The sequence below is a fragment of the Lichenostomus cassidix genome, chromosome 7 (genome assembly GCF_008360975.1).
Source record: "Lichenostomus cassidix isolate B80296 chromosome 7, HeHo_3.0, whole genome shotgun sequence".
Lineage (NCBI taxonomy): Eukaryota > Metazoa > Chordata > Aves > Passeriformes > Meliphagidae > Lichenostomus > Lichenostomus cassidix.
The window spans coordinates 29,912,416-29,939,324 of NC_139488.1; the positions used below are offsets into that span (position 1 = coordinate 29,912,416).

The following is a 26,909-nucleotide window of genomic DNA, read 5'->3' on the forward strand; positions in this document are numbered from 1 at the left end:
TGACTTTCTGCATATTTTCTAGTTCATAGCAGCAAAAGATGTTTTTCAGATTGCACCTTCTTCAGTTCCTCCAAACAACAGGCACACCTTTAATTGAAATGTTGCTGGCAGTTACATGATCCACATTAGAGGTGAATTGTGAAATTTTCTCAAGGCATGGCTCAGGGTGAAATCCAGGGAAAGAAGCCTGGAGCTGCATGCCAGCTTCCCATCCTAGTTGTTCCACTATTTTAACTGTAAGCAGAACAATTGTGGCCTTGGGAATAAGAGGGAATCTGAAATGCAGAACTATCAATATAATTTATTGCAAGATTTTTTTTTTTTTTAAATTTGAAGCTACATATCTGGCTGTCAGTCCTTGCTGTTCATGCACTCCTGACTTCTCTGTGCCTTGGGTGCAGCCCTGGGACAGCCTGTGGGGTGGTTATGTTACCTGAGACCCCAGAGTGGGCTCTGCTCAGTTTTCTGCAATTCTGTGTAATTTTAGATGACAGCCTCAGCAGTGGGATGTAATGGAAAAGCCATCTCTAAACAGCACCTACTGCAAGGCATTTTGTAGAAGAAAATGAAATCTCTCTTGAAATGAGGAACAGGTTTTGTCTGTTTACTCAGGTACTTCGTTACCCTACAAATTAAATTCCTTCAGCTTTTCTGAATTTTTGCTTATTAACAAATAAAAAGACACACTGCACCTTTTCCTGTGCTCTGTTTCATGCTCTTTAAGGACAAATATAATTAGTATTAAAAAGAGGAATTCCTCAATTAACCAAAATAATTTCATTCAAGTTCACTAGCTTAGTCTCATCTAAAAACACTTTACAGGAATTTTTGCTTCTGTTTAGTAAGATAAGAAAAATGGCAATAAAACAGCCAGTGCTAAAAAGAGGTGAGGAGAAGGATCCAGCTGATAACTGTCTGAATTAATTGAATTATTCCTCTGAGAACCATTTCAATGTAGGTCATTACAAGGTAGTGAGGCTGAGGCTTCCCCCTAAAGCCCTGATGTAAGGCCAGTTACACCAGGGATTAAATTCCTGTTTGTTTTAGATAGGAATTAACTCAAACCTGAGCTGCTGCTGCAGGCTGCAAAGGTTTTCACCCACAAAGGTTTTATTCAGTCACACCCAACTCTGCAACACCCCAGCATCTGCAGGTGGCCAAACAGAGCTGATCCACAAGGCTGGAGGCAACCATTCCATGCATTTCCAGCAAAGTCACTTTGGGACTATTAGACACAGAGCTGCACATCCAAAGACACTCAGTGCCTCTGGGGTTCTCTGGGTCCTCTGTGGTCTCCTGTTAGCACTCAGGTAATTGAAAAACATGCAGGAGCCTTTGAAGAGTTTAAGCCTCCAGCCTTAACCTGCCAACTTTAATAGAACTAATATTTTACCAGCCACTGAAACAGGACTGAGATCTTACAGGAGTGTGGGCTGTGATCTCCTGCTCCATCACTGGGATGAAAGAATAACCCCCCAGTTTCAGACATGTTAATTGCCTTTGAAGCCTGAAATTAAGAAGCAACTTATAGTGGGACATTTCCATGCATATGACCTGAAGCATATTACATTTCTCTTATCAGGGAAATTGAATCACCATTTAAGTCATGCTATTGTATCTTCTCCTCCTAATCTGGAAGTGTTTAACAGTAGAATCCCCCATCCAAATTTTACAGAAATGCTTGTGTTTGACAGGCCTGGAACACTTATAATCCCTAAAATGGTTCACATATTAGTACATTATATTGTTAATATTTTAATATTTGCATTCTTTTTTTTTCTTTTTTTTTTTTTTACATATTTTTGGGGCACTGCCTTTCCAAGGAAAAGTTGCTGTTTGACTGTTGAGTAGTAATTCAAAGAAACCCCTTGTGCTGAGTTCCAAAATTGTCAAGGCTTGATTAAAAAACCCCACAATTATATTCCAAGATAATTCTTACTGTGAGAAAGATGTCTCTGACAAAGAAACTAGACTAAAGTTTTGTTGGAAAACAGATTCTTCTTCCCTTCCAGGAATCTCCCTGAGTTGTTCCCAGGATCTGTTCCTGCCCCCTGTATGTTATCTTCTACATCAGTGCCATCTCTTTAGAATTCTTGCTTCATTGCAAATCTTGTATAATCACCAAAATCTGCAAAAGCATTTCAGATGAAAGGCTTAATCACTCACTGTAAAGGAATGTCACAAAATGTTAGTTTTTGAAAGATGTGTCATCTCTGGAGTTGAGAAGGTTCTGGGAAGCTTTATGGTGACCTTTCAATATATTTTAAAGGTTTATAAAAAAGACTGAAAAAGACTTTTTACCAGTAGTGATAGGGCAAGGGGCAATGGTTTTAAACTCCAAAGTGGGTAGACTTAGATTAGATTTTAGAAAGGAATAATTTACTGTGAATGTGGTGAGGCACTGGAACAGATTTCCTAGAGAAGCTGTGGATGCTCCATCCCTGGAAATGCTCAAGGCCAGGCTGGATGGGGCTCTGCTCTAGTGGAAGGTGTCCCTGCCCATGGCAGGGGGTTGGACTGGTAGATCTTCAAAAGTCACTTCAATCACAAAACATTTTATGATTCTCCAGTATGTGTCCATATCCTGATGAAACTCCCCAGCTGTGCCAGTGTCCCTGAACTGTGTCCCAGTTTCTCTGTGTCACACCTGGACACACCTGAGTGTACTGTTGACAGTGGCTCTCAGGGTGAATGTACTGAAATGTGGAGCCAGAGAATGTTTTCTTTTGTAGCTCAGTCTGTGGAAAAGGTCACTGGGAAAAGAGGAAAATGAGCTGCCTTTGTAATTCTCATTGAAACTGGATGAACATTAAGGAAAGGTAAACAAACATGTTTTACTTTCAAAACTTGAAAAAAATAAAAAGAACTTTGGCTTTGAAAACAACTACTCAGTTGCAGAAGGTATGGTTGGTTTCACTGAGAACTTACTTGCTTCAGGTTTTAATGAGATTTCTCCTCAAGTAAACAACCATGAGTTACAAGAAAGCACTGGAATCAGGATCCCAATCAAAACTTCTCAATCAGGGAAAGACTCATTTCAGCACAGAGTGGTTTATATTATGGTTCTCAGAAATGTCCAGGTTATTTAGGACTGTTTGGCTTCACTAGAAAGGGCTTTCCTAACTCAACAGAGACTTCTGAAAAAACAGTGACAACTTTAATTTTTCAAGCTGCTTACTGCTGAAAAAAAATTGGCATATAAACATCAACCACACGTCATTGCTTTAAGCAAAGAACTTCACTGATACATTTACTGCTTTTGTCATTTGTATCTTCTTAATAAATGTATTTTTTTAAATTGCAAAATATCTGCTGTTTTTGTGTAAAACTTAGAGATCACATTTCTGTTCCTCCAATGATCAGTTCACGTAATTCAACATACCCAGAGTAAAAATATGTGGAAAATATTGCTTTTTTCTTAATTTTTCTTTACTTCTTTCTTACTATTAGAAATTACAGCCTAATAATCAGTTCAGTATTTATGTGAGTACCTAGGAGCACCACTGCCTAGTTTTGACATGTAGTGCTCAATCGTTTTTGTTATTCTTGATTTAAAATCATGATCTGTGATGCAAGAGAGGATCTGTACTATGACTGATGTGCCACAGGATGTTTAATTGGTCAAAATACCCATCAAGTCTATCTTATAATAAGATAAAAGGAACCAGACAGTCCTCCTCTTCACCATTTTTTCCCTTTTTGCAGCACCTCCTTAGTTTTGGCATATCTCTCTCTCTCTCTCTGCTACCCATGTACTGCTGACACAAAGCAAACCTGGACTTGTATCAACAAGCTTGCTGTGTTTTGCCAGTCAAAACTCATTAAAATTGTGTGAGGCTTCATGTAGTTGCCTTCTTGTTTCTCTTTTGGACACAGTTATGTATTCTGCAGCAAACAGGAAGCAATGCATCATGAAAATCTGCCTGTATTTAATCTCTCTAGTGTTGTTATGCTAACTCCATGTTGCTGAAAGAAACAGAACATGCTCCTCTTGGCAAACAAGTTTTATAAATGAGGTTATGTTTCTTAGTCTCATTATTTCCTTGCTGGAGCAAAATAAAGGCATAAATTAGGGTATTAGGGGAATAGTCAATTGATTTATTATGATTTATCTTGCGCTTTTGGGTCTCTTGTTTTTTTTTGGCAGGTGGACAGGAATGGATTGAGTAGTGGAGTCAATAAGAAAAATAGTTTTAATGGGGGAAAAGGCTGGAATTACACTCTGGATTATCTTGGTTCCTTCTCACAGCAGAATTCTCAATCACAGAGTGGTTGGGGTTCTCACATCACGTGATACAAATGTGTTCTTGTTTTTATCTTCTGTTATTCACAGGACATTTAACACAATACCAAACAAACAAGAAGGGGAAGCTGAGAGGAAGAGCTTAACTCCTGTGAGTGACTTATAGACCTCTTATTCTCTTCATTTTGTTTAGATTTATTTTGAAATGTGAGAATTTACTATGTAGTTACATGAAACAAAAGGATGAAATCAGCCCTGATAGTTCTGCTAAACTCCTGCCTTTCTGAAATCTGCTGTGTCTTTATAAGACGACACAGAGAAGAAGAATGAGACAGAAGGAAGGTTAAAATTTGATCTTTTTGCTGGATGCACTGCTGTTTCCTGTGAAACTTTCTCCTTCTACCTAATTTGATCAGAAAAAAAAGGAGGAAGCTTTCTTGCTCTACAGTACCTTGTTAAAACACTGACTTTTCCAAATGACTTAAAAATCATTGGAATGCTATTTGAAGTCATAAAGCTAATGTAGCCATTTTGCTACTTCAGTTGAATTTTGTATCTTAGACACTAAAGCTGCACTTGCTTTGATTTTTTGCTGTCCCTTGGTGGCTGCTTTGGTCGCCTGCAGCCTTGCACAGGCTTTGCATAATGCCAGAGGAACAAGCTGTTTCAAGAAAATATCACTCTGTTTCCCAAATCCCATTTGTTTTCCCCATGTGCCTAAAGCCCCAAAGGCAAAGCAGCTAATGTCATTCTGCTGGGCAGCAGGAAAAGCTCTGGCTATGAAGCCTGAATCCCTTGTGCAACACATGGAACTGGGAAAAAGGCAGTTTCTAAAAATAAATCCACCCCTTTATGTTTCAAGATTGTTTACGTGCTTTCATGTCTGTTCCCCAAATACAGTACATCAAATCTCTCATTATCTGGGTAATTTGGCTATTATTTGAAGCCTGTCAGCTTCCTGGCTTCAGGGATTTGCAGGTATGAATATGTGGTCACTCTGCAGCCCTGGCTGGTTAGCAATGCCATGACCCTGCTATGCAGGTGAGACATCCAAACTCCTGGGTGTTGGTCCTGGATCTGCTGTGGAAAACCTAATGCTGAGGGAAGGGATGCTTGTGGTGGGAGATTGCCTCTTTTGAGCAATGTACTATCATATAAACATGGTTAATTCTAATTTAATCCCTTATCTAGGGTGTAAAGAAACCTTGTGGGTTAATAAAGGCAGAGAAGCTGGGGAAAAGGAGGAAAAAGCTGATAATTAGCCTAACTGTGGTGCTCTTTTGGAAGTCCTTAGGCAGATGAGTAGCCTTTGCAAGTGATTTTGCTCTGAAATTCATTATTAGCCCTGTGCATCTTGGCCATGTGAGAGCAGAGGACTGCACGTAGCCATGTGTGATCCAAGGAAAGAAGCATTTTTCCTTTTGCAGAGGGCAGCAGTCTTTCAGCAGGATCATGACTTTGCCCCAGTTTACTCAGATCACCTGTATCGCTGCCAAAGCCATGTGTGACATGCCACATTTAATAGCTTCTCTCTTTGGAAGTCCTTTTCCCCTTTGCATAGTCAAATAAAAGCTGGCTGTATTTTGAACCCATCTATTCTTTTTGGGCAGTCTCATCTTAATCAATGCATTACCAAGGGCTTTCATTTGGATGTTCATTGTCCTAACCTGCTCTGAGATACAATTCCTGCAGGGCCAGACAGCTAAGGCAGCACTGCCAACTGCCAGGGAGGGCTTTTGTGATTCTCATTAATGGCTACACCATTATTTAAGGGCAATGAATTATTTCTTGAAAGCCTGGGTACTGGGTTTAGGAAGGCAAAAATCGACTGCATGCACAGCAAAGCTGCTGAGAGCAAACCCAGACTGTATGTTTAGAGTTCTAAATGACTGATGGAAACTTTCTGTCTTTATTTTCATGAGTGAACAAGCATCTGCTGTTGCAACTGCTGGTTACAGGCTCTTTTCTCCATATGAAGTGGATCCAATTATATGCTCGAGGCCATCCCAAGAGAAGCACAGAAGTAGCTCAAAGCAGGACTGTTTAATAAAGGAGAGGCATAGGATTACTGAGAGTGTAATCTTTGCTATACTTAAATAGGCTGCACTGAAAGGGAATTTGGCTTTTCTTTCTCTTCTGAAAATAGCTGTTGTAAGGGCAGAGAAAAAGTGATTTTAATTTTCCCTTGTCTTCTTTCTTATAATTCTCTGCTGAATTTTATTTGTTCTATATTAAAATATGTACAGCTTGTATTTTTGTTTCATCCAAATCCCTGTGAATGAAATGCTGCTCTACCCACTGACTTTGGTGACCTTTGGATCAAACTGCTTGTGCTGTTTCTGTGACAGTTTTGGCAATAAATTCAAAGATGTTTCAGACAAAACAAAGTTTTCTTGACATTTATAAAAAGTGACAAATTATCTTAAAAATTCTGGAGGAAAAGCTGCACACTATGAAGGCATTTCTTGGAGTTCAAATTTTTTTAATTACATTTTGGCGTTGTACTTTTGTCATGCTGGACATCTGTGTTCCCTGCTTAAACTCAGTTTGCAGCAACAGAAAAGACTATGTTCTTCAATAGTTATTTCTGCCATGATCCCTCTCTCCTCTGCTATTGTCTCCCACCCCATTCTCTTCCATCCAATGCACTTTTTCCAGCTTGAGGACAGAATGTCTGCTGATGGCAACTGGGAAAATGCAGTGGAACAGTTGTTTATGACAGATTGTAATTTGGTCCCCTGTCACTTTCTAACTTTTCCATCAACAACACAACTAAATTCTTCTTCCCTATCTTTCCCACCACCTGTGAAATTTGCCCTTTCTTTGTCACCCTTATAAGAGACACTTCTGAAATCAGACAGATTTAGGTTCTGCTCTGTAGTGCTGTTCCTTCCAGCTGCCTTAGCTGCATCCTGTTCCACTTAAAAACTCACAAAGGAAATATTTTTTTACTCTTTACTGGATCATCTGCAGTGTTTCTTAATTGGCCTCAGCCTTTTGATCATGTTTCTTTGCTCCTCAGTGATGCCCAGGAAGTGTTTTCTCAGCGCTGGGCAGTGAGCATTGCAGCAGCATGAGCAGCTTGAGAGGCTTCTGTGGGTTGAAGGTTCAGCACTGAGCTCTTCTGCAGCCAGAGATCAGACATGGCTATCTGCTAATTGGTAGGAAAGTGCTGGAAATATTTATGTTGATAAACACTTGAAGAAGTATTCCTGCTGGAAGTGTCAGGAACATTCTCTGTAATGCAGCTTGTGGTGGGAACTCACTTTTTCTTTCAAAGCTCTCTATGTTGTACTGCTCTTTCTGAGTTTGGCTCTTTTCTTGCTTTCTAACAGACTTTTCTGAATCTCCTCTGTTTGTAAATTCCTGGTCACCCTCCAGGGCTGATTGTCTTAGTCAGGTGGGATCATTCCTGGTCCCTGAATAGGGAGCTGCAACTTCACCTGAACAGGAGCATGAGTTGTACAATTTTTTTCTAGCCTGAAGATTCTGAACAAGCATATTTACATGAGTGCTGTGGATGTTTACAGCTTGAGTATTTATGTAAATACATTTCCATGCAGAATTCAACCATTTCTTGGGAATCTGAAATGCATGTTTGATCTTATTTTTATTCAAAATGTTTCCTTTTCTATCCTAAAACTATTAGAGAAAAGAGATTCAGCTGATGATCCTCTTTAGTTTTTCCCCAATTTTTCTTTTTTTCTCTTCACTGAGGGGGCTTTCAGCTTTTCATTCATGAAAATGATTCACTCTTCATTTATTCCAATATGCTCTTGCTGAGACTCCGCAGGTCACTTTATAGCCTACTGTGCAAGCAGTTAACTGAAATTCTTTGGATTCTTTTTCTAAACCAACTATTTCCTCCAAATTGGTGGTGCAATCCAGTGTAGTTTAAAGCCATTTTTGCTAGTGACTGTTCATAGCTTATGGGTTTAACCTCACGTGTTCAATAGCAGTAATTGTAATGCCCTTCATGGTAGTGACCCATTTTTCAGCTTCCACTCTCCCTCCACGGGATGGGGTGGCTCAGATTTTGCTAAACCCTGATGTTCATCACAGTTTTCTGTGTGAAAGTAATGGAAACTCTGGGTCCTGGCTCTTCAGAGCATTCTTCTTGGTGGTTATATTTAGAACTTCCTCCTGGTCCCATTAGGGAGCGATTAAATATCGCTGTGGAAAGAGGGACATTGATCAGCAGGTGAAAAAACCCCAGGGTGCCCTTCTGAAACATTATCAAAAGGTCTTTAAAGGAGTTAAAATACATTGTCTCAGTGTGGCTTTTTTTTATCCTCCAGTCTAGTATGAAGCCACTTCACCTCCTCCTTTCTTCGCCGTGGGTGACAAATGGGAAATTTTCAAGGCTGCTGCAGACTGTGCATTTTCACAGTAGGTCAGGTGTTTAGCACAGGTGTTTCTGAACTAGCATTGCATGGGTAAAGTGCACTGGGCTTGATGGCTTTACAATCTCCACTTCTATCCAGGTGAAGTAGGAGCTTTCCATATGCAGCACAGGCTGCAATTTAAGTTTGTGAAAATGATGGTTAGCTCAAGAGGAGGAGGGTGGTTTGGATCTTATTCACAAAGCAGAGTCAGCTGGTGAAGCTGCCAGAGATCTGGCAGAGTCGACAAAACTGAATATCTGAAAAGGTACCCTTGTGAATTCAGCCCTTTTAGGTTCTGGAAACCAGTTACACTGAATTTCTGATTTTTTTAAAAATTCTGATTGTTATTCCTAAATATTTTTCAAATTATTTCAGTATCCATTTTCTTTCTCTTCACTATTTACTAAACATGATGTAACTGTATTGCGTTTTCCTTTATTTATATATTCAGATTATCAGCATTTAAAAAAAAAAAAAATGTGTTGTATAATAAGCAAATCAGTTCCAATGATTTGTGCTAAAACTCATGAAACTTGCAAGTTAAATGAACATTTTTGCATGGAATTTGCAGAAGACTGAGATATAACTCAGTACGACAGTGGAAAAAAATGAATAATACAGCTTCAGAAATAACAGCAAGCAGAATTCAATGCTTTAATTTATGAATGTGCTTGCACATTAATTTTCTATTTGTGTAGTCAAGGATGCATGCATTGTTTTTCTTCCGTGTCTACTTTTCTGTTGGCAATATTCTATTGTTATTTTCATTACTATTATTATCAGGTCTTATTATTTTGGGGGGTTCTATTATCCTAGAACTACAGAACCAAATAATAAACAAGGCTTTCTTGTGCAAACTGCTTTGTTAACATATAAAAAAGAAATAGTATCTATTTTTAATATGTTATTGGGTGCAAAGAAAGGAGCATAGAGGAAGGTTGGGAAAGCATAAGACTAAAATGAATAAATCTTGCATAATGGCAGGTATGTCAGATAACACAGTGCCACAGTGTACATTTGTGCTTAGAGCCTAAAAGAAAATAGGTAGAAACACAACCTCTTTTTTGCCTTGCCAGTGATACGATAGGCCAGAATTTTTGATTTTTCACCACTAGCTGTAGCTGGAAAGGAATTCAGATATGGTGAGTTAGTCCCACTTGCATCCTTGAGCACAGTGGGAATGTAAGCCAAACACTTTCTGCTTCAGCATGGAAGGATCTGAGGAGATCCCATGGATGTAGGGATGTAGGCAAGGATCTGAGGAGATCCCATGGATGTGGGGATGTAGGCAAGGATCTGAGGAGATCTCATGGATATAGGATGCTCCAAGGGGACCCAGTGCATCCTCACTCAGGAGCTGCAGAGATAAGGACAGAAGCAAAAGACAAACATATATACAGGACTGTCAGCTGGCAGGAAAGGAACATTCTCTCAGGTGTGTTTTCTCCCAAATTACCCTCAATTGTCCTCCTGGGAGAGCACAGGACCCAATACATCAGTGATGTCATTTACCAGATCTACAGCAATCTGTTCAAGGAGGTGATGTTACAATTTCCAGTGAAGACCCTGCAAATATTTGTACCATAGTCAAGCATTTCAAATCTCTTTGCTTCCTTTTGACAGAGAATCTAATGCAGAAGCTGCTGCTTTGGGGCTTTTAGGTTTTTATTCTTCATGCACAAGAGTGAATTTTAAAATGGTCCTTTTTCTCCATATTCCATACTACCTGCCATCACCTGTAGTCCTCTTTGGATAATTTTAGATTTTTCTCTGCTTTTAACATCCAGCCTAGCATTTGAGCCAAGACCTACTTTCTCTTTGTGGGATTGTCATGTCCCTGACCTTGTGCCCAGCTCTTTTGTGGAAAACAAGCAATAATGAAAGTCACATTCAGAGTCATATCCTGATGGAGGGATCCTCTGCTGAATGTTATCTCATATTTCAGCAGCTTTGCTGGCTCCAGTGCTTGGAAACATTTACATTCCCTTCTGGATGGGATGAATTCTTTTTTTTTTTCTTTTATGTATTCTTATAGCTTGTCCTTAAATATGTGCTCAACGAGATCATTCAGAGTCACTTTGTGAGAATGAGCTTGGCAGACAGAGTGATGCTCCCATGAGTGGGTACAGCCTGTTAATTCCATTTTAAGGAGGTATCTGTACCTTCTCAAACACAGCAAAGATATCAAACACGTGGAACATTTTGAAGAATGCTGTGTGACTTACAGCATCTTTTCATAAAACTAAAAAAAACCCCAAACAACTTATCTTCATGTTTTAATGTTAATTCAAAATCCATTTATTTTCCTTTCCTCCTTCCTACCTACTGATGAAAGTATTTAATGTCTCTGTTACCCAACAGTGCTCTGTCAGGGCAGTTAAGGTGAAAGAATACATTGTGGAAAGAAATACCTTATAAAATTAGTGAAAGCAAGAAAGAATAAACTTTTGTAGTCATGCAGCATCAAAGAAAAATAGAACAACTGTGCTGTAGGTACAGCTATGTAAGCCAAGAGAATAGGTCTGATTCTCACCCTGAGGTTATTAAGAGATAATATTTTTATTGATATTTTATTGTTTGTAGTGTACAGATACATTCCAATGGGAAGTTGAAGAAATATCTAATGTACTTCTGTCTGAGCTCCAGTGCACCATGATCCCTGTGCTGACCATGCAATTATTTTGCCTGAGAATATCCAATCTTACAGCAAGGCCCCTGAGGGTTGACATGCCTTTACTGACCATGCAGGGCTTTCCAAGAAATTGGAAAACCAGAGCCCATGGCAGGAACCAGCTGCAATGGCAGGAATGTGGTTTTGCCAGCCCTGCTGAGCCCTATGGGAAGGGAGCAGCTTTAGGTGCCACTGTAGTACTGGAGAGGGAGGGTTCTTGACTTTATTTTTGAAGAAAGCAGTTTATATTTTAAAGATGGTCTAGAGGAGTCTTAAAACACACCTAAGCTGCACATAAATTCACTTTAAGTCCTGCACATCGGCAGTATCACGTAAAAAGCTTCAAGGGGATTAAGAGGTGCTTTAATATGGAAGTTCACCTCCTATTTGGGTAAAATGTTTCCTGTCACCATTTCTTTAGAAATATGAAAGGGGTGTACATATTCTACAAGTCACAAAGATATGTTTACCTTATTCAGGGCCTGGTTCCCCTGGGAAATTAAAACTTGCTATGAGAATGAAGTTTTCAAAACATTACCTTCATGTGCATGAACTGCCTTTAGTTTTCCATTCCTACAAAGTATCCACACAATTTTGTGAAATATTTGCTCATGAAGTCACTTTTAATGGAACAAAATCAAGTGCTATGAGAAAATCACAGTAATACACAATAGATCAATGCTGTGTATTGATTCATTATTGATCTGTTCAAATTACTATGCTCTGTTCTCCTTGGAAAGGGGAATTTGGGGTGACAGATGCATTGTCTCTGGCTGATTTGGCTATGTACCTTCCCTGGTGAGATGCTGCAGATCAAAGATGTGGCCAGAAGATACTGATCTGTAGGCTGGGCTTCTTTTCAGTGGAAATTGCATGCAAAAATCTCTCTCTATGATGGAGCCATGGTGTTCAAGGGCACAGACCTCTATTTAATATCTTGGAAGTGTTTCTGGGTCCATTGATTTAAACATAGCCATCATCCCCTTTTATCTTCCACTGAAATTTGTGAAAATGTTACAGTTCGTGACTCACTGGGACAGCAATGAATCTGGGAGGTTTTAACTGTCTTGTGATGTCCTTGATAAGGTTTGATTGCTCACTAGTTTTTCCTGGACCTCATCCAAAAGGTCCAAGCAAAACCAGTGAGCTTGATAATCACACCCCAAAGTGCCAGAGTTGTCATCCTCTATATTTCCATCACTTCCTAGCAAAATAAAAATGAGGGATGTCACTGTTCTGACCACATCTTCTCTTATAATTCTTTCTCAAGAGTACTTTGGGTGCAATCCTTCAAGTACAAAATGTCATGGGCTCGAAACTCTTTCAGGTTTTTTCTTAATCTTAGAAAAAATTAACCCTTTAACTTGGCTAATTTAATATTAGTCTCTCATACTCCTCTGATAGCTGGTTTTGAGTTTGTTACCTGTGATGTGTTAGGTAGGATCACACAACTTTGTCAGGAGCAAGTGTTTGAAGAGAGAAGCAAACACCATAATTGGGGTGGTACAATTTTGGTTTCTTTTTCATTTCCTGGTGGTGCCCCACAGCATAAAATGCTCAGGAACCAAAGTCCACTGTAATTTATGTTGCAGTCAAATCTTGCACTGTGATTTAGAAGTCTGAGAAACAATTTTTTGGAGGAGCATTCCCAGCAAAAGGTACAGTGGGCTCCATTTGGGACTCAAGAAACCCTAAAAAAATCCTTGTTTATTTTTTTCTCAATAAGAATTGGAGCAAATATTTAGCTTTTTACAGTCTAACAATGAAAACCAGTGCAGAAGCTTCTGCCAGCTAATGTTTTCAGCTGCCTGGGAGCTCCATTTGCAGCTGGTCACATGTAACTTCAGACACTTGTTGCTCAGCAACTCAGCCTTTGGGCAGCAATAAATGGTCTCAGTTACCTGAATTATGACAGCTTAGACTGCTACCAATCTGCTGTTTACACGTTTAGATTCATATTTAAGTTCCTACAATTAAATAGCCAGGTTTGATTATTCAACTGTTGCACCATAACTGCAATAATATTGGCCAATTTGCTGTATGGTTTTACCAGAGGGGTTATTGCCCTTCTGTCCTGTTACTGTTCTTTAAAAAGCAGTGATACAGAACAACCTCCCTGATGACAGCATTTGTGAACCTGTCCAGAAATGGAGGGTTTATAAATCAAAGTATTACTTCAGCAAGAATTTGATCAGCCTCTCAGTTTGATTTCAGAAGTCAGTGGAATATTTCTTTGACTTTTGTGGGCTTTGGATCAAGTCCTGCAAGCCAACTGGAAAAAAAAAAAGGAGAGAAGTGCCTATTATTTTCTAATAGTGCTTCTGAATTTTGTTCTCCTTTCTAGATCCTCTTAAAAGGCTTCCCCTGTTCTAACTAAACCAGTCAGCTCCTGACATTTGGATAATGACTCAGCCGAAGCACACACATGCAGCAGGGTGAGTTTACCCTTTGACTTCCAACTTCCCTCTCTGATGTGGTGTGTGGAATTTGGGTTGCCTCACAGCTTCTGAAGCTGCAAGCTTCCCTTGTGTGCTCTGTGAGATGCAGAGGTGATCACAGATCAGGTGCTCTCTATCCTGCTGGACACTTGGCACTCTTAATTATAGAGATGGAAAAGCACTGTAAAGACTTGCTTTCATCTCCCTTATCTTCATCTTGTCTCCTGTATTTTATCAATTGACTTAGTGTGGGAACATCCTTTAGCTTTCATCTACCCAGGACTGTCTTTGAAAGGAACAAAGCATTTTGATACACAACGATTTCTCCCGTGCTCTGTTCTCTCCAGAGGGGGTCAGATCACATCCTTTGTTTACTCTTTTGATGTTTCCAGTTCAGTCATTATCTCCCACCATGGTGATGCCCTGATTACCTCGAGGCTCCATTGTGTTTCAGCAGCTGTCCTTGCTGCTCTTCAGAGCAAAGGTGGTGACAGCAGGACAGAGAATATGTGGAGAGTTTCTTCAGCAGATAGGAGCTTTGGAAGAGGAGAGTGTTTAATGAAAGACTCTGGGGTGATCTGTAATGTGATGAGTGAAAAGCAAGTTGGATCAGCACTCAGCCCTGTCCTGTGTGCAACACCTGGCACAGCCTGAGCTGTGGGTGGCATTCCTGCTGGTGGCACAGAAGGTGGAAGTAAATCATCTGTAAGGTCCATTCCAAACCTTGCCATTCTCTGTTGTGGCTTGTTCAGGGTGCTCTAAGTGGAAATAATCCCTTGTTCACTGTCTGATCAGCCCTTGATTACCCCTAATACCTCCCCATAATATGTGCAGTGCCAATTTGCTGAGCTGTGTCAAGTATTAATTCCTCCCTGTAGTTGCTTAGACATGAAATGATCTCTTAGTATAAAAGCTTGCCAAGTTCTACCCACAAATTATTTTTAAAGTTAAAGCAAAAAAACTCAAGCATTTTTTCTTGCTGAAAGAATCATGAAATGATAATCAAACATACAATTTGTTCTGATGTTTCAGAATTATACGGATATCAGGTATTTTCCCTAGTGCTTTTATGTTCCCTTTTGCTATTTTGTGAGTGTGTAGGGTGGTATATTGGCTATATTTGAATCTGACCCACTGAATTACTTTACTGTTTAGTGACCATCCACTGAAACTTAGATATTCATGTTTCAAATTATGATGTTGCTAATTCAATTAGATTTTCTTGCTGATCTACCCACAGAAGCATTAAATATTAACAGGAATGTAGGAGCTGTCAAATATCATCTCTCTGTTTTGCATATTTATTTTGTCTGAGTTTTAAGTAAATTAATTATTCAGTGATAACTTTGAAACCAAATCATCTCTGATGTTTTGATCAGTGGCACTGCTGGTCTCTCAAAATAATGACCTTTAAATAGAAATCATCAAGGCTTTTTTGCCTACACTGTGACAAAGCACTGACAAAGAATCCTCACACTGTGTTGTTCCATGTCATACACAGATAAGATTCTATTTTCTTTTATCTTCTGTAGTAATATAAATTTAAGAAGATGTTAAATAGCCAAATCTTGCTGCATTTTTACATAATTAAGCAAAATCATGTCATCAAGAAAAATGGGTTGAGATTACAAAACAATCTTGAGATATAGATGGATGATTTAGACACCTACCTTGTATTAAAATTAATGAGGATACCACTAATCCCTCTACATCATTTTGAATATCTCAGCAAAAACCTGCAACTTGAGGCTTTTTAGAAGTAAATGATTATTGATGTACATTACCCTTCATGGTGAAATTAATGGCCAGACAAAGTTTATTTCATATTATATCCCATTTTGCTTTATGCTACACAAGCAAACAATACAATGTAGAGAGAGAAACAGGCTAAAAATAACTCACAGCCATGGGACCATTAATCTTGTTTCCTACCTCTTCAATAACAAAACCTGAGCAGATTTTGACAAGAGGAAACGAAGGCTCTCTAGATTAAATGTTCAGTCATGTGTAGTCTCAGGGCTATTATTCATAGACTATTAAACATATATGTGCATTATATTTAAGAATATGAGTTAGTTAATTTTTAATGGCTTGCTTGTAACTGTGGACATTTATAACAAACCTTTATTCCATAGAAGAAACAGATTCCAAGGCTCATGTGTATTTTATCAAGAGTTCCATCTGTAGATTTCAGATTAAAGCCATGTTTAGCCTGTTGCTTTTACCAGTTGTTTTGTGACTATGCTAAAGGACTTGGAAAGAGGGTCAGAGGATAAACTGGGAGTTTCAGTGTATATTCCAATGCGTTGGGTTGGGTATAAAAATATTACTGTTTTCTGCCTGTTGGTAAGATCAATTCCTTTGGAAGCCTGTGCCTGTATTTGTGCTGTGAGTTCCTGCTCCTGTTGGAGAAAGACATCATTCCAGTTCATCTTTCCAACCCAAACTGCCATATCCTGCTGTCAAAAAAAACCAGGGGAGCGACAACTAGGCATTAAATGTCCTTCCATTTTTTGAGGTCAAACTGTGGACAGTGGTCCCCATCTCTTTTGTGTGTGCTTGTAGCATGTCCTGAGCTCTTGCAGCATTAAAAAAGGCTCATATTGCAGTGTTTTTTGGCTTGTTGGGGTTTTTTTTCCCCACCACAGACAGTGACTGAGTAAACTCTTGGATAAAAAGATCAAAGAAGCATCCAAAGGCTGAAGTGACCAGCCCAGGTATGAAGATCTCAATGTGTCAGAGTGTCCAGGATGTGCTGTGCAATGAAGTGTCAGTCAGATATTGTGTGCCTCAGGCTGAGGTTTACCCTCAGATCCCTTGGAGTGGTTTGCAGCAGAAACTCAGATATTTGCCCTTAGATTGCAAAAGAAATCCCAAAATTTTAACATCTGCTGTGTGCTGCTTCACCTCCTTCTAGTTAGGGAGGAAAAGTTTGATTCCTGTGCCAGCTAATGTCAGTAGAAAACTATGGATTTCAGTCTAGTATTAACAGAGACACTCAGGCATGAAACAGACATTAAATAAGCCTCCATTTTTGATAGGTGAGTTTCTTGGTCACCTCAGTGACAGCTGAATGAAAACTCGAATTGCACTATGCTTTAAATGTCTTGCCATTAACTATGTGCAAATGTAACATTTAGGGTGCAAAAAGCACCACAGAGCTGCCTTTCCACATACCACTTTATAGAGGACTATTTCTATTTTTCTCCCAGGCTGTAAATGATTAAAAAAGCAAGCAAAGAAGATATAAAAGTATCACTGAGATCTAAGTGAGAGAACTCAGGGAATGTATGTATTCCGTTTGTTGAAATAAAGGCATTCGAATATCTACCATGAGCTTCCTTGCAATACACAGTGTGATTTGCTTTAGGCATTTTAACAGTTATGGAAAAAAAAATTCTCAGAATCATTTGTACAGAAATGTGTTTCTATGGGCTTCCCTGTGAGCCCTATGTGGAGAAGGTAAGAATCACATTCCTACCCACTGCAGTCTACAAAAAGCAATTTGTATTAAGTATCAAAATGTTATGATTATTTTGTCCATCCAGATACACAAAAGATTTAATATCTGATCTCAAAGGATTAACACAATACCATCACAGATTACTTTCTAGAAAGTAGCACACAGGAGATGGACAGTGCAGATTCCCCTGGAGGCTCAGATTTGTGACTTTATACAGTTAAAATGCCATTGTTGGAAAAGGCAGAAGAGACCATTTGGAGTTTCTATTCAAAATAACTAGTTATTTGCTTTTTTCTCCTGTGGTCAGAAAAAATTGAAAAAGTCAAAATTACAATGGGACATTCAAATCCATTTAAAAAAGCACTTTCCCCCCACCCTGCCCCACTGTTCATTTTTCAGTTTCTTTGACTGAAAGGATTTTCTTTTTCTCAATATGAAAAGGAGCACACAGTCCTCTGGATGGGTTTCTTCCCACGGGTATTGATTCTGGTTCAAGTTTTATAGATAATTGTTTATCCATTCAGTATTAAGCACATAAGAAAACATTTGACTAAAGAAAAAAAACAAAGGTGTGTAAAATGCCCCTTGGAAGAGTGATTTAGATCAGGAGAGAGACATATTATTCTGAAAAATGACATTGCTTTTATTGTCAATTGATAATTATAGTCTGAAATGTCATTAATTTATCTGTACTACTGCTCAGGGATAGCAAAACATCCCTGTGTTATCAACACTGTCTCCAGCAAAAATCCAAAACACAGCCTCAAACCAGCTACTAAGAAGAAGAAGAAGAAGTTTTAAATGCATTTATAATTTTGGAGATGAAATACTTTGGTGAAAGCATAAAACTGAATTTCTGAACAGACTTCAAGCTACTCCACTAATATAATTTCATGTGGTTGTCATTTCTGCTTTTATTGCTCAGTGAGTGGTGAGACATTGTGTGACTAGACAAGTTTTATCTTTCTGGAGGATTTCTTAAGAAGGCTGTTTTACACATTCTTCTGAAATGTCAGTTATTTTCCAGTTAAATCAAGTTTCCAATGAGCTTTTTAAGGAATCTTCCCCCAGCCTCTTTCATTCCCTCGAAACTTCAAAGTTAGGTTCAAGTCTTACCTTGAATACTCACTCAATACTTCTTTATGTTTTCTGTGATGTTTGTAGAAAAGTGAATTTGGAAGCACAAAGCCTGTAGTTAGAAGGACATGAGGGCTGAGGTAAAAAGCACCATCAAAGCAGGCACCTGGTGGGACCAAACCTTGCCATGTGCACTCTGAGTCTCCAGCAGACCCCATTAAAAAAGGTTTTAAGTCTGTATCCTGGTGTGCCTAAACCCTAGAAAAAAGGAATTGTATAATATTTGCTTTTATGTGTTCCTTTTATCACTTTTCTCAGTTTGTGCCACAGCATTAGTGTTTTCTTAGTGCTGTTTTAGAGTGTGAGTTAGACTTTATTTTCTTTTCCTGGTTGTACATAGCTTGAAAGAGGTCTGTAAGTTCTGATTGCAGCATGACTCCTGACTGCATTTGCAGTCTCTCGCTAATTTGGAATTGTTAGGAGAAATATGTCTGCATTTTGTTTTTGTCTTGGCTATTTGCAGCCTTTTTGCAAAAGTTTTGGGTTCTTCCAGTCATAGAAAACCCTATGTTTTCCAATTTATTTATTTCCAGATCCACAGGAGGGTCTGGATCCAGCAAAGGCTGGTTGAGGAAGTTAACCAGAAAGAAGAAAGAAGATGAAGGATTGCATTTCTTTAGAAAATGTCCCACATATTCCACCCCCATGGGACCTGAAAAACTTGAAGGTGGAATCAAGCTATAAGGAGTAATAATCAGCAAGAATTTAATGTCTTTTGGATCCATTCTGGTTTGTTAGGGGTTTTGGAATCCATCAGGCTGGAAGTCACTGTAAATATGGTGGTTTTCTTCTCTCATAAATTGTGTTTCCCCATTGCCTACTGAAATAAGCAGATGCCACAGAGGATAATCAAGCATAGCATCTTCTCCTCATATTTTAATATTAACTAGCTTATCAGCTGATAAGAAAAAAAGATGCATGTTGTATAATCAAGAAAAATGAGACAGATATTAACATATTAAATCACCTCTACCCCTAAAAATTATTCTAAGCGTTCAGCATTTAGAGGTGAGAATGTCCTTCATGAAGAGAAGCAAAGTTCTGTGTGTATAGAAGAAAATTAGCTCAACAAATAATTTTCTATATTCCCTTTGTAATTATCTTTGATATTGAGCAAGAATTCTCTCTCTCAGAATCTAACCTCTATCTACCACTCTGTCCTTGGATCAAAACACTCCTATGGCATCCCATTTGTTGCCATGGAAATGAATGTAATGATAGATTCAACATTGCAGATTCTCTGGGAGAAACAGTATGGGGGAAAGAGTTGGGAGGGAAAAAAGGGCAAATATTGAATTTGAATAGGTTTTGTTTGGAATTAGCAATCATGAGAAAAATGGATACTGGCTGAAAGAAGAATCACTCAGAATCTGATGTGTGCACATCTTAGATGCTACAATATCCCATATACATCACAGTCCTTTTGCCAAGATTTTCCCAAAGCTGAAACAAATGAAAGGTCCTTTCATTTGCCTTATAGGCTTTGTTTCCAGCAGAAAATATCTACATTTCAGCAAGATTGGGGTTTGGTTTTTTTCCGTAATATTGCAGAGCTGATAAATTTTCAGCTTGTGACACACCATCCTGTCCTAGATTCTTTAAAAATTCAGCTGGTTTGGTAGCTGTTCTAGGATCTGTTCCAGTCCTTATCTGATTAACTTTTTTATGGTTCTTCATGGGGCAATATTGTCACCTAGTCCAGTGCAGTGTAATCCTTCTGGGAGGAGTCCCACTCAGGTGTACAGCACAGCACTACCTGAGCAACAGGGAGCACCACTTCATCTGACATCTGTCCTGTGGAGTCCCTAGGAATGAGAGGAAAATTTGACATCCATGATTACATCTTCAACATCACAGTAACTAAAGCTGTCTCATGGTCATCAAGCCCATGTAGGGTTTCAATCCCAGCCTCTCAAAGCAACGATTAAATCCAAAATGACGTTCACTCCCTCTTTGTAAAGGTGTCACCTGGGAGATGTACAGCCCACACGACTTTTACACTCTGCAGTTTTATATCTACAAAAGTGTGCTTTGATCAGGTTGGTGATCTGCCTTTTAATGGACCAGGCAGACCTAATTAATTATTGATGCTTTGTATTTAATATTTTATGACAAAGCAGTAAGGAAAAAGCTTCGCATGTGGATGGTAAAAATATTTTGATCTATTTTTTGGCCAGAGTTTTATCAAATGGAATAAATTATCTTGAAGACACAGTATTTTAATAAACTTGAGATATCAATTATATTTGACAACACTAGCAATCATCATTCTTCAAAAACGTCTTTGCCAAGGATATATTTTCAGCACCTTAGGTAATATTTTTAATACTGCAACTTATGGACAGTTTTGATGTGTGTATTTTTTTTTTTTTAACACTGCCATTTCTGAGAGAGAATTCATAAGCACTTCTATCTGGTGTTGGTCATGCATGTGTAATTTTACATTTCTGGTGAAATATTGGGTGAAAATCAGACATTCATTAAGGAAAATGTCAGCAGCCATACACAATCAAAGATGAGGTAAAAAGTTTTGAGTTATCTTCAACTTTGTTGGAAACAAATTCATCTTTTTTCACACAATAAATTTCTTGGGAACATGGGAGTTGAGAGCTGAATGTGCTCACTTTTGACATTATTTGAATAGTCACATGTAACTCCCAGTGAGATGAGGAAAATAGAGAGTTTCCTTGCATTAAGTATTCTGCACTGATCACCTTACCCAATGAAATTAAATTCATCCCACAATTGATGTGGAATAGGATACTTTCTCAAAATATTCTGATTTTGCTCATTTTCTTACCAATATTGACAAACCTAAGCTATTTTCATGGCTCTCTTTATTCACCAGAGGAATTCTTACCCTGTTACCAAAAATGCTTCCCATGGCGTTTTCACTTCATGTGCTTAATCAATTACAATGATCAATCAATTACAATTACAATCAATTATTCCTCTTAAAGAAGAAAGGAATTAGTGGTTCCAACATTTGTGAATTGAAACAAACTACGGGGTATTTTCAAGATTAGCTTTTGTAAGGATGAAAAAAATGGTGATGTATCAGGGAAAGATAGTTATTAAATATTCAAATATCACCTGGTTGAGAGCTTATGTTCTATTGCAAGACTTTGCAATAGAACTATTGTACTCTTGTAGGATACTTGGTAAAAATAGAACTCCTGTAGAGAGTGGGGAAAGGGAAGTTTTCCTTCACCTTCAAAACTACTCCCATCAATGGCTAGGAGGTAACTAAATGTTATTTCACCTTCAAAATCATTCTTATGCTTTCCTATTTAATTGAAGATTTACAGCTACTGAATAAAGCCCATGAAAATGTCTTTACTTGTATGAGAATTTGAATCAACACATTTGTGTGGCTTTTACAGACAAGAGAGCAAAGAACAGAGTTCTTCATCTGACTTTTAGAAAGCAAAGGCAGAAGCCCTCTAATTGCTGCAGTCCTTTGACTAATTGCCTCTTATAGTTATAGCTAAGCCTCAATTGATTCTGTAATAATTGGGTGTTACCAGGGAGGATGAATATCAGAAAGAGCATCTTTTGGTAGGAAAAGATTTCCAAGTTAGGTACACTGTAATTACTCAAGGACAGACAGCTTTGAAAAACAAGCATATAAGAAGGTCAGGCTGAGCAATTATTTTGGTTTAGAATAAACCTTCTCTGGGATGTTATTACTTGTCACATTCAGCACAAAGCTCTGATCAGTGTCAGGAAATGGCCAACAAGCTGCTGCTCCTGACTCCTGGGATGAACCAAAGCACAAGTGAAGTTGGAAAGAGGCAACTCTCTGGCAGTAGATGGAGAGCTCTGAAGATTTCTGCACCAAGCAATAATTTTCAAATGTGAATTAATAAGCACATCCCACAGAGTTCAGCCTGTTGGATTTCAAGTATTTTTTCTTAAGTCTGGCTCTTAAATCTTGCAATAGCTGGTCTGTAAAACAGGGTAGCTGATGGAGTGGCATCAGATTGCAGCTATTAAAAGTTTTGCTAAAGAATTAACTAAAGAATCTTTTGCTGAAGAATTTGAGTGTTCAATATTCTCAGATCACAGTGGAGCTAAAGTTTTGGACCAAGAATTACAGAGGAGATGCTGGCCTACAACTGAGTGTATCTCATCTTCCATATACTGTAGTATAAAAAAGTGTACTAAAAACTTTTTTATTTTCATTTTCTGAAGATTTAAGGCAAAAATTTATGACTGAATTCTTGAAATACTGTTTTTTACAAATTTTATTCTTATTTCTTGCAAGAAGTGGTCAAGAAAGCACATATGTGTATGCATTCTGACAAAAAGAGTCACAAATTATAAAACACAGCTGGTTTTGTTGTTGGTTAGTTGGTTTTAGGGGAATTTTTTTTTGTGTTTTTTTTTGTTTTCTGGAGGGTGGTTCTGATCATCTGGGGAATTAAGAACTGGTGTTGCAGTTGTAGCTGATATTTTTGGTAGCTCCATCAGCTTCCCTGTGTTTTGACATTGGAAGGCAACACCACATATCTGTTTATACAGAGGCAGAACATTGCAAAATATACCTGAGCTTTACTGAAAATATCTGAGTAAAATCTTCAGATCATATCCCAGAATGCTCTGGGCTCAGATGAAAACACAGCACAACCTGGGCTATGTTCTCCTATGGCACAGATTCCCACATTTGCAAAAACATCTCTCTAGTCAGGGCTCTGGAGGGGTTATCACCAGAACACAGTAGTACCTGTTTCAGAACTTCGCTGACACCTCTAATTGACTATTGATAGAAATGTGGCTTTCTGCTAAAGTAGAACCACACTGAAACCAAGTGTAAGACTCAGGATAATGAAGAAAAAACAAAGAAAGCTTGCTTATGTCTGATAATATTTGGTTTATGGTACCTGGAAAATGCAGTATCATGGGTAGACTGTTGTAGCAGCCAGAAAGAAATGGCAAGGGTGCTCCAAAAATGAAGATTTACTTTTGAGTGGAATAGATATTTACTACCCTGCACTATGGATGCATAATTAGAAGAGTAATAATAGCATTTGTTTAGAATTCCTGCAGATGCATAAAGGAGAAGAATGCTGTGTATGTCAGCATGGAGGGCAATGGAGTCCAAGTGTGCTTCTTGATAATTTTTTTTTTAATTCAGAAATTAATAATGCAAAATGATTATTAAAAAAATCAAGACAATCACTCTGCAACAACAGCCCTGCACTAAACAAATTGCTGCTACTGGCAGAGAAACTTACTGTAATTTGAAGTCTTTCTCTACTCCAAGCAGAAAATATGACTTTTTATAGGCACAAAGATGCCAATAGAGTGGGGAGCAGACTCTGAGAACATCCTGTAAAGCAGAAAAGAGAGAGGATTCTCTGTAAAACTAGGGACGGAAAAGGAGAGAGAGCAATGGGGAATTCATATGCTTACAAAGAAGAAATGGGTCACGTTGAGTGGAAAAAAATTAACCTCAGGACAACAGAAGAGAGACCTGATAAAGTGCAATATACTGAAAAGGAGGGACAGGATCCGTGGGTGGAGGAGGAGGATGCTCTGAGTGCTGAGCACTGAAGCTGACAGATGAAGGGCAGAGCACAGCCAAACGAGGGGACAAACTTGCAAGTGATTAAATAGACAATTCAAAAGACATTAAGTTCCTGTGGAAGACAGATGGAGTTGACATTAGGAGAAGAAAGCTGCAAATAGAAATGGGAGGAGCGACTGAACTTTGGGTTTCTCTCTAGAGATGAATTTCATGTAGTTTTTTGGGATTTTTTTTTAAACAGAATTGGCAAAGCAGATGACAGACCCATAGAGGAGTGATGGCTTTTCTTTTATTCACTTCCAGTAGATCTTCTCTGTGTGCAGATCTATCTCCACCCTCCTATGAATCATAAGTGTCTGGCATGCCAGACGTTTAGGCTGATCAATTTGTGTTAACATTAATATGTGTGACAACTTGTGCTGGATATCACTAATAACTGTTTGGTGCAGGTTTATTGTGAAAAAAGATCTGGGTGGTTTTAACAGATTATTGTATGTGGTGGCTACAAGTACATGATGAGCATTTGAAAGAGGTTTCTGCTGCAGAACTCACATCTGAGTCCAGAGTTTGCTACTCCCCTCTAATTTGGATGTATTCAGTTTTGACTTGGCTCGTTATGAATGGAGAGACCAGCTGCAAAATTTAGATGCTGTTCTTAATTTGGAATCTGAGACTTGCCAGAGGTCAGGGATTTTCAGAGATAAAAGTGAGGTTTAGAGCTATCTTTAATAGGAAGATAATATATATATTTTAGAAGGAATGACTCCATATTTCCTCTCATCTGTGATTTACATCACACAGTGAAGGTTTTTACAAAAACTCTGTTTGTATGATCCTCAGTGACAGTTCTGTGTATTGCCTGGATCAGATTCTGATCTGTTACTGTCCTAAGTCAGCTGTAAATCTGTAATATTTCTATTAGGTGTGGGAATGGAGTGGCACAAGGGAATAGTGTGTATGGCATATATGAGAATGCACATCACTTGTAACATACAGCATTTTTCATTGCACTCTACAAGTTCCTAGGGCTAGATCTGGAAAATACTTCTGTGCCTAAGGCAGGATTTAGGCAAAACTAAAATATTATATTCCAGAAGTGTAAGCCAAAACAGCTGGTTCAGCTCTTTGCTCTTTCCTGAAACAAGTTGTTTTTGTTTTTGACTTGATATTTTTATAAGTGCCAGAGCAGATGATGCTGTGCTTAATTCCCAGAGGGAGCCCAGCTGGCTGGTGTACCCCAAACTGCTTTACAGCTAGGCAGAATTATACTTACCAGGAAATGCAGAATTTCAGTATTTGCCTTTTTAGTACTGCAGTCCAGGTCTTTCCCTTTTAAACCTAAATGTCAAGCAATATTGCTGAGATCCTGTGGGACCATGAGTGTCAAACCAGGAAACCTGCACAGCACCAGAGAGATTAACAAATTCATCTCACTGGTCTGAGCTGATGTGCTGATTCACAGCACTGAAATTTTCCTTACACCACTGTGTTTCTGGGAAGGAGAGACTTGGGGAATGTTACCCTGAAGAGGTTTGCCAGGAGGGGATGGAGAGGAGCTCTGTGCCATGGGACTTGGCTGTCAAGCACTGCTGAGAAGGTAAAACACGTGCAGGGAAGGGAGCAGAGCTCTGCCAGCATCCTCAGCTCTGAGATGGCTAAAGGGCACAGCATGGGGCTTAAATATCTGAAACCTGAATCATTCAGGTGTCACCCTGCATAAATTTTTCAGGTGCTCCCAACGAGCATGCTGTTGATTTTTGCTTCCTACATCTTGTCCATGATCCATGGCTTACATCAGGGTTTCATGCATTTAAAATTCCTCAGCTAGTGCTTCTTTTCCTTTTGCTTTGTAATAACCCAGTGAGTTCTGAACAGAGCTCATCTGGCTGTATTTTAAATAGAATATCTTTTTCATGTAGTTCTATGGAAATACTCACTTTTTCTCCCTCTTTGGGAGAAGTGTCCTCTTTGGAGGTGTTTCCTCTCTCTGTGTGCCCTCCTTGCCTTAATTTTTGGAGCTCATATGCCACTGCCTAATTCATACTGTTAGGGAGAGGACTTACTAAAAGTTCTAACATAAAAAATCAAGTTGATGGTTCAGTGATGTTCAGAAGTTCCCCAGGGGTACAGCCTTTGTCTTCACCTAAGAATTCCCACTTGCTGGCTTCATGCTGTGATCCAGAGAGAATTGAGGTACAATTAATCCTGGGTCAAACTGGCTCAGTAGAGAAAAGGAATTTTGCTGTATTGAAGAATTTTCTGTGATGTCTGTGTATAAATTACACAGCTTACCTGTAATTTTACTTATTTTAGAACTAGGCCTAAGACTGAATAGCTTTTTTTGTGTGGGGGAAAGTGAAAAGAGTGTTATGCCAATTAGTGCAGCTCTAAATTGCTCAATAACTTGGAGCTTGAGACAGCTGTAAATCTCAGAGCAGCTGTCATGTCCATTCAGTGAGAAGTTCAGCTTGTCTAGAGACATGGCTGAGGAGATCAAGCCTTGTAGGCACTGAGAGTAATCTGAAAAGAGGCCCTGGGTGAGGTCTTAGGGAAGGGTTGATCCATTTATGTTAAATCAGGTGAGGTGAGATGCAATTAGCAGCCACTCCTTGACTGAAACACTATCCACAGTGCATCTCCCAACAGAATCCACTGGGAATAAGAACAGCAATGGTTGTAAATTTGATAAAGACATCAGGAAGAAATTTCACCTGCTCATCCAGCAGGACTTTTTGTCTCCATCTCAAGTAGCAACCAGCTCAGCTGGAGAGGCAACATCTAAATAGCTGCTCACTGACTTGTTTGTGATGTCAGAAATATGAGCAGAAATCACAGAGTAGTGGAATTTTAGTTGTATAAATCCAGGTGAGACTTCTCTAAATCTTGAGAGAGGGTGGAGGTCAAGTCTCCCTGAAATTCTTTTATTAGGATGAGATGAACTATACACTAGAATCACCTGCAGTCTCAATTTCCTCTAAGAAAGAAGGTGGATAAGTAGTTCATGTGCAATGTGTAGTGCAGCATTGCCTATATTTTAATCCT

At 38.8% G+C, this 26,909-nt stretch overlaps 2 long non-coding RNA genes across 2 annotated transcripts; one reads left to right on the plus strand and one right to left on the minus strand.

Annotated features, from left to right (window-relative positions):
• The first annotated feature begins 8,817 nt into the window (after positions 1 to 8,817).
• LOC146434890 (uncharacterized) lies at positions 8,818 to 20,011 on the plus strand. The gene is made up of 3 exons (XR_014853303.1): positions 8,818 to 8,893; positions 13,644 to 13,734; positions 18,871 to 20,011. It is a non-coding gene; the product is annotated as an uncharacterized LOC146434890 (long non-coding RNA).
• A 4,138-nt stretch (positions 20,012 to 24,149) lies between these two features.
• LOC146434891 (uncharacterized) lies at positions 24,150 to 26,616 on the minus strand. Its single transcript, XR_014853304.1, has 4 exons — positions 26,579 to 26,616; positions 25,805 to 26,038; positions 25,141 to 25,205; positions 24,150 to 24,223 (listed from the first exon to the last, which is right to left on the minus strand). It is a non-coding gene; the product is annotated as an uncharacterized LOC146434891 (long non-coding RNA).
• Positions 26,617 to 26,909: the final 293 nt, after the last annotated feature.